Source organism: Theropithecus gelada, chromosome 7a (genome assembly GCF_003255815.1).
Source record: "Theropithecus gelada isolate Dixy chromosome 7a, Tgel_1.0, whole genome shotgun sequence".
Classification (NCBI taxonomy): domain Eukaryota; kingdom Metazoa; phylum Chordata; class Mammalia; order Primates; family Cercopithecidae; genus Theropithecus; species Theropithecus gelada.
In genome coordinates, this window is record NC_037674.1 from 42,325,105 (window position 1) to 42,332,981 (window position 7,877).

The following is a 7,877-nucleotide window of genomic DNA, read 5'->3' on the forward strand; positions in this document are numbered from 1 at the left end:
AAAATCTCAGATTCTTTACAGTTCTTGACAGTTTTGATGATCAGGATGGGGTGCTGACAGAGAAATAGCTTTCTTGAAGAGGAAAGATGAGGATCTCACAAACCAATTCATGCAATTTGAGGGAAGTCCATGGAAATCAGCACCAAACATACTAATCAAATTGTATGGTCACATGGGCAATAAGTGGCCCACTATTTTATTTTAATTCTTGTTAATGAGAAGGAATTGGAGAGGTGGTTGCAGGCTGAGTACTGGGAAGTAGGTTCAAAGACAGCTGCCAAAACAGTGCCTTGGTGGTTGTTAACTCTTCTCTGGGCTTCCTCACCAATCTAACTGCCAGCCTCAATCCCTGCCCCCCCGCCACTGCAACAAAGAAGCACTAAGCTTTATCCTGGGTGGGCAGAAGGTGGCACTGCCTTTCAGGTAGCAATTACAGAGATGGCCACATGCACAGAAAGTGAAGGGAGGCAAACTCACTCCTGCTGTGCGCAGAAACTAGAAGGGTTGTTACAACTTAGGCGGGTTCACTCGGGAGATGCGGAGGTGAGCACATGATGCTTATGAAGGAAGAAGGACAACACTCAGCCCCTCCTGCCCTCTAACATGCCAACTGGAGATGCCATCCATTTGGAGATGACAGCAATAGGTCTCAGTTTTTTTGTTATTTATTTGTTGTTGTTGTTGTTATTGTTTTTACCATGGGCCCTGGCTGCTCTAAGGGAATATATGGGAATTTTGGCCTGCTTGGGGAGATTTCTCTGAGACAAACAAACTCCTAGAGGAAACCAGAAATGAAGAATTGGTGGGCATTAGGGTTTTTGTTTGTTTGTTTTGTTTTTTTGGTTTTTTGTTTTTTTTGAGACAGAGTCTCGCTCTGTCACCCAGGCTGGAGTGCAGTGGCGCAATCTCAGCTCACTGCAACCTCTGCCTTGAGGGTTCTAGCTATTCCTCAGCCCCCCAAGTGGCTGGAATTACAGGCATACGCCACCACGCCAAGCTAATTTCTGTATTTTTAGTAAAGATGGGGTTTCACCATGTTGGCCAGGCTGGTCTCAAACTCCTGACCTCAGGTGATCCGCTAGCCTCAGCCTTTCAAAGTGCTAGGATTACAGGTATGAGCCACCATGCCTGGCTGGTATTAGGGCTCTTAATCCTTCATGTTGGGTTTGCAATACCAATGGTGACCCATTAGAGAATGAGAAATTGAGCCAAAGAAATCTAGATAAATTTTTGCTATCAACCCACCACCCTGGAAAACTCTCCTAGTCCTTATGTTGAAACCACATAAGAAGTTGAAAGATCTTACATTTGGGGCAGCACATGCCCTGAATTCAGGTGATCTCCTTTAACAAGTTGCTGCACTGTCTGCAGGTCAGGCCCAACTTAGTCTATGGGCATAAATCCCGTGGCCCCAGCCAGAAAGTAGTGTGGCTACAGCCGCTGAGTCAAGGTATCACTAAAACTAAGCTAGAGGTGTCAACAACGATGACTGTAAGACAGTTTGGATATTTGTCCCTGCCCAAATCTCATGTTGAATTGTAATCTCTAGTCCTGGAGATGCGGCCTGGTGGGAGGTGTTTGGATCGTGGTGGTGGATCCCTCATGGCTTGGTGCTGTCTTTGTGAGAGTGGTGAGACCTGGTTGTGTGAGAGTGGTGAGACCTGGTTGTGTGAGAGTGGTGAGACCTGGTTGTTTAAAAGTGTNTGAGAGTGGTGAGACCTGGTTGTGTGAGAGTGGTGAGACCTGGTTGTTTAAAAGTGTGTGGCACCTCTCCCTTACTCTTTCCTCCTGCTTTCACCATATGACGGGTTTGCTCCACTTTGCCTTCTGCCATGAGTGAAAGTTTCCTGAGGCCTCCCCAGAGGCAGATGCGGGCCCCATGTTTTCCTGTCCAGCCTGCAGAACCATGAGCCAATTAAACATCTTTTCTCATAAATTACCTGGTCTTAGACATTCAGGTATTTCTTTAAAGCAATGCAAGAATGTCCTAATATACTAACATTAGAATGTCCCAATATAGGGCTTTAAGTGGACTGCTTAGCTGGGCCATAAGCAACCACCATGCTGGTTGAAGCCAAAAGTGAATGCACCTTGCTTACTGGCACCGAAGCACTCTCTCCCTTCACACCTCTGATTGCTCCCTCCTCTGCTACCACAACCTCAACTGATCTAAGGAGTAAGATGATTGGGGTGGGGCCGGGCATGGTGGCTCACACCTGTAATCCCAGCACTTTGAGAAGCTGAGGTGGGTGGATCGATCAAGAGATCAAGACCATCCTGGCCAACATAGTGAAACCCTGTCTCTGCTAAAAATACAAAAATTAGCTGGGTGTGGTGGCGCGTGCCTGTAGTCCCAGCTACTCAGGAGGCTGAGGCAGGAAAATTGCTTGAACCTGGGAGGCGGAGGTTGCAGTAAGCTGAGATCGAGCCACTGCACTCCAGCCTGGCGACAGAGTGAGACTCCACCAAAAAAAAAAAAAAAAAAAAAAAAAAAAAAGATTGAGATGGGACTAAAGTCTTCTTGTTCCCAAGGGGGCTAAAGTTGCTCTCATTCAAGCACGCTGAGGAGCTTTAGAGAGGAGAAGAACTCAAATCTTTATGGGTTTGAGGGAGACAGGCAGCCAAATCAACATCCTACCCATGGTGGGAGGGGAGCCTGGATTCAGCTAATGTACTTGAGTAGGTTCACTGAGGGGAAGGGAAACTAACATGATACTTTGGGCCACGTCAATATACTGCTATTGTGGCTTCTATATCTAAATGGCTGGCAGGAATTGGCAATTCAATGCTCGTGCTTCCCTGTCCCATAAGGGTCATTGAGATTCTCTCAATGGGGAAAGTTCATACACAGAGAAATGCTGATACCTTTGGGGCCCCACAATCCTGACGACCCCTTTGAGCTAGAAGAGCAAAATGTGACAGGTGATTTTGCTGATCGAAGCTTCTGGCTAAAAGAAGCTTTATATGATTTATACTCCTTTATAAATTGTCTGTTAGCTTGCTTGTGGGCTTAGTGAAATTGAACACCTAACCAAACAGGGGCCTTGTGACTGCATGGTCTGATATTCCCATTTGGGGTGGGTCAACTCAGATTCAGTGACTAACAAGGTGGGAAAGGCCAAGTTCTATTCATCCAATGGGAATGGTAGACTCAACAACAGAGTTCACCTGGCCCCAACAGCATCTTAGTTTTACATCCCTGTGGGGAAACTTGATCCCACCCTATACCACCTGAAGCAAAGCTGCTGGCTCAGCATGGACCTTGATCCACAGAGGTTCCCCCAAATGACTTGACCTGGTTCACTGATGGTTCAACTGAGCCAAAACCCAACGGTGTCCACCAGGCTGCTATGGCTGTCCAACCTCAGTGTCAGCTCTGTGGAACCAGAAATGAGCAGAAATTCATGCTGTTTTCACAGCTCAGGCCAACTCCCTTTGATGAAGCTTGTGATATTTTTACTGACTCTTGGATGTAGCCCATGGCTTGGTTGTTTGATCTGCCACTTGGAAAACTACAGACTGGCAGATTAAAGACATCCCTCTTTGGGGTCACCAACTGGAAACATTTGAGGCTGCTGATCTGGGTCACTCCTGTAAGATGCCCATCATAAGGGCCTGTTCTCTGATGAGACTGACTGGCAAACTGGCTCTGCTCAGACTGCCCCCATTGCTGCCTAGACCTGTCATCCTACCAGACCTGTCAATACCTCTACCTCATAGAGATATACTAAGTAAAGGACTCCATGCTTCTACCGTTGCCTGCCAGACTCGTGACTCCTGCCAAAAGCTGACCTGGATGTCTTTCAGTGGGCATGGCCTCTGTCTGCTTATAGCAGATTGACTACCTTGAACCTTGGACCTCATCTGGTAGCTGTTGTTGGCTGCCTCACTTCTCTTGACACGTTTTCAGGTTCTGGCATTGCTGTTGCAGTCTCACCGGCCAATTCCAGCTACAACATTGTGGTCCTTGAAACTTATCTGTCTTGTCTTCAGCTTTCTGGACAATTTATAGCTTGATAAGAGTGCATTTGGGCTGGGCATGGTGGCTCACGCCTGTAATCCCAGCATTTTGGGAGGCTGAGGCAGGCGGATTGCCTAAGGTCAGGAGTTCAAGACCAGCCTGACCAACATGGTGAAACCCCGTCACTACTAAAAATACAAAAATTAGCTGAGTGTGGTGGCAGGTGCCTGTAATCCCAGCTACTCGGGAGCCTGAGGCAGGAGAATCGCTTGAACCCAGAAAGCAGAGGTTGCAGTGAGCCGAGATTGCGCCATTGCACTCCAGCCTGGGCCACAAGAGTGAAACTCCATCTCAAAAAAAAAAAAAAAAAAGAGAGTACGTTTGATTGCAGAAAGCACCGAATAATGGGCTGACCATCAAGGTATTTGATGACCTTCCATGCTTCCTGCCATCCACCGGCATCCAATACTGCTGAGTGTTGGAACAACCTCCTCAAAACTTGGGTAGAGGTTTCCAACTCTGTCTCACCATCTCCTAGTCTACACACCTGAATAAGACAGTTTGGTAGTTTGGTCATCGATTCTGGCTGTCCAGAAAGAGATCATTTACTCTTGGCCACTTTCTGGGTAATGACCAGGATGAAAGAGGTGGAGGGTTTATAAAGACCAATTCTGAGACTGGGCATGGTGGCTTATGCCTGCAATACCAGCATTTTGGGAGGCCAAGGTGGGTGGATCGCTTGAGCACAGGAGTTCGAGATCAGCCTGGGCAACATAGCAAAACTCCATCTCTACAAAAATACAAAAATTAGCTGAGCATGATGGTACTTGCCTATGTTTCCAGCTACTTGGGAAAGCCTGGGAGGTTGAGGCTGCCGTGAGCTAAGATTGCACCACTGCATTCCAGCCTGGCACCAAGGTGAGAACCATGGCTCAAAAAAAAAAAAAAAAAAAAAAAAAAAATCAATTTTGAAAATTTGAGATTCTGCTCTAACAATTCCTGGGCCTTGTACTTCTTACTTCTCCTGAATGGCCAGCCTAGTCGATACAACCTACAGTTGATAGTTCGGCCAAGAGGTTCACTGCAGCCTTGACTTCCCAGGCTCAAGCGATCCTCCTGCCTCCTCCCTCCCGAGTAGCTGGGACCACACACACATACCACTACACCCGGCTAATTTTTGTATTTTTGTAGAGATGGGTTTTTGCCATGTTGCCCATGCTGGTCTCTTGGGGATTCAAACTGAATTCTGTTTAAATTTTATAAAAATACCCTGTTGCTCTTGTACCTGACCCTTCTGGAAGAAAAGTCTGGATACATGTAAGGCACAATCGGAAAAAAGGTGAAGTTACAGCTACTGCAATGGAACACACTGCTTTTGGGTTAGTGGAAGAAAAGCAACACCCCAGCACCTGGGAAAGGGTGGACACTTTAGATTTCAGGAGGCTTTCTCACAATGGAAGATGCCCTGGTGCTGCTCTCCCAAACTGTTGCAAGTGCCTTAAATTTAATAACTGCTGGGTTGATCATCCTGCACCAGATGGCTCTAACCATTATCTGGTTGCCATTTCCCTTAACTTTACCGAAAAACTAAGAAGTTAAAGGAAATAGCATGAGATAGCCCAGCTCCTGCACCTCCCATGCAAAACACCTGTCAGCACTTACGGATGTCTGCCCTGCCCCACACGCATTGTTCCACGGACACCTTGGAAGGTGGTGGGGCATGCATCATTTCATGGAATGATGAATGGTACCTGACTGGTGGTGTAGGCAAACAGGACAGATTGGACTGACTGCCCTTAGGCAGTCTCTTCAAAGACACATAATTTGTTACACAGGTAAGAGATAACTCTTGCACCATCAGGCCTCTTGTTTTACGCTCACAGTAATGCTTCAGTTTCTGTGGGATAGTGCCTGCTTTGCAGGGGAGAAGCAAAAGATCAGAGAAGTCAAGCGATTGCTTAAGGTCACACAGCCAAGTGTTGGCACTGGGTTGTGACCAGGTCTGCCTGACTTCAGTTCCAGTGCTCCCTAAATTCGGCCTCAGTAGTTTTTTCCCTTATCCAAAGTGCTGGCATTCTTTCACGTGCCCTACAGACCCTGGCCTGTAGCATTTCATGTCTCTTGGTTCCGGATACCACCAGATCTAAGCCTGGAGAGGCTTAGAAGGCTGGGGGTGGGGCGGGGCACGGAGCAGCCAATGGGCTCCCTAATGCCCCCTACTCATAGGGGAATCTCCATTGCCTCATCTGTGAAATGGGTCTAAGACATGCTTAGGTCTTGTGGTGAGGAAAAAATGAGCTCAGAAGCAGGAAAGTGCTTTGTAAAATGGGAAGTACTGATGTGGACAGTGATGTGGTCTGAGACATGGCCCAGGAGAGAATGAAAGGCTTGCCAGAGGGCCTGGGATGGACAGAGCAGAGTGGAAAGGGCTAATCAGAGTCTGGGCCAGGGTTTTCTCATGAGCTGCCTTCTTGTGCCTGAAATCCCAGATATGGCTTTGAGTTAAGCAATGCATCTTTTAGACTCTCCTTTTTCTTTTTTTTTTTTAGACGAAGTTTCGCTCTTGTTGCCCAGGCTGGAGTGCAGTGGTGCGACCTTGGCTTACTGCAACCTCTGCCTCCCGGGTTCAAGCGATTCTCGTGCTTCAGCCTCCCGAGTAGCTGGCTTACAGGTGGCGTCACCACGTCCAGCTAATTTTTTTGTAATTTTAGTAGAAACAGGGTTTCGCCGTGTTGACCAAGCTAGTCTCAAACTCCTGACCTCGGGTGATCGACCCACCTCGGCCTCCCAAAGTACTGGGGTCACAGGCGTGAGCCACCGCGCCTGGCCTAGACTCTCCTTTTAAAGTACTCCTCCTCTTTAGAGCAGTGGTATTGTATTTTACATATAACATAATGGAAGCCCATGCACATGGAATCTTACATACATTCTCTAATGGGATACTTACCACTGGGTACTCACACTAACCCCTTCGTCCTGTTGTGCAGATATAGAAAAATGAGGATGGCAGGATCTCAGTAATTTAAGTTCTCACGAGAAATAAGAGACAGAGTCAGGGTTTGGACTGAGATCTTTTTTGCTATAGAGACTAGTTGTTTTGGGGCTCCTCACCTTTTCTAGCCCCCTAACTCTCACGCCCAGAGAAGCCAAACACACTGAGGCTGGGGCCTCGGGAGAGCAGACCCAGAATCCTCCCCCATGGTAGGATCCCAAAGTGACTAAATGCCAGGTGTCCACATGTTCACCTTCTTCCAGGCTGGAAGAGGCAGCCCCAGACCACCATGGCTCTGAGTACATGATCATCTCTCTGTGACATCACCATAGCTGTTTCATCCTGGGTCCCTCTGCTTACCCCAGGAGTGACTTTTGTTCCTCTTTCTAGGATGCAGCCAATTTTAGAAAGATGGATCTTCCTAAAATTCAGCCTTGGCCAAGTCAATGCTCTTGCAAAGCCTTCCATGGCTGCCCATCGAAGCCTGAGCTCTTCCCAGCGAATAGAAGGTCCTTCCTAGTCTGCAGCTTCTCACCCTCCCTAGGCTGAGCTGTCATGCCTTCCCGGTTTGTGACCCCAAGCCTTTGCTTCTGTTCTTCCTAGAAGGCCCTTCACCCATTCCACTGCTGAACTGCAGAAAGGAAATTCTTTTCTGTTCATACAAAATGGTGATTCTTGTGAACATTTAATGTTTTTATTAGGAGATACATGCACGTGGACCAAATGGCATATAGTGACAATTGTCTCCTCCCACCCAGGCCCAGCCACTGTGATCCCCTGGAGCTACCTGTTGGTTGTGTGTTTTGGAGTCTTTTGCTATTTTGGCTTCTCAATGCTCCTGCTTACCTGTCCCTTCCTCAGGGATGCATCCCCTAACGGCTCTCCCCTCACCTAGCACAGGTAGACCCTGAGTCCTCTCCGAGG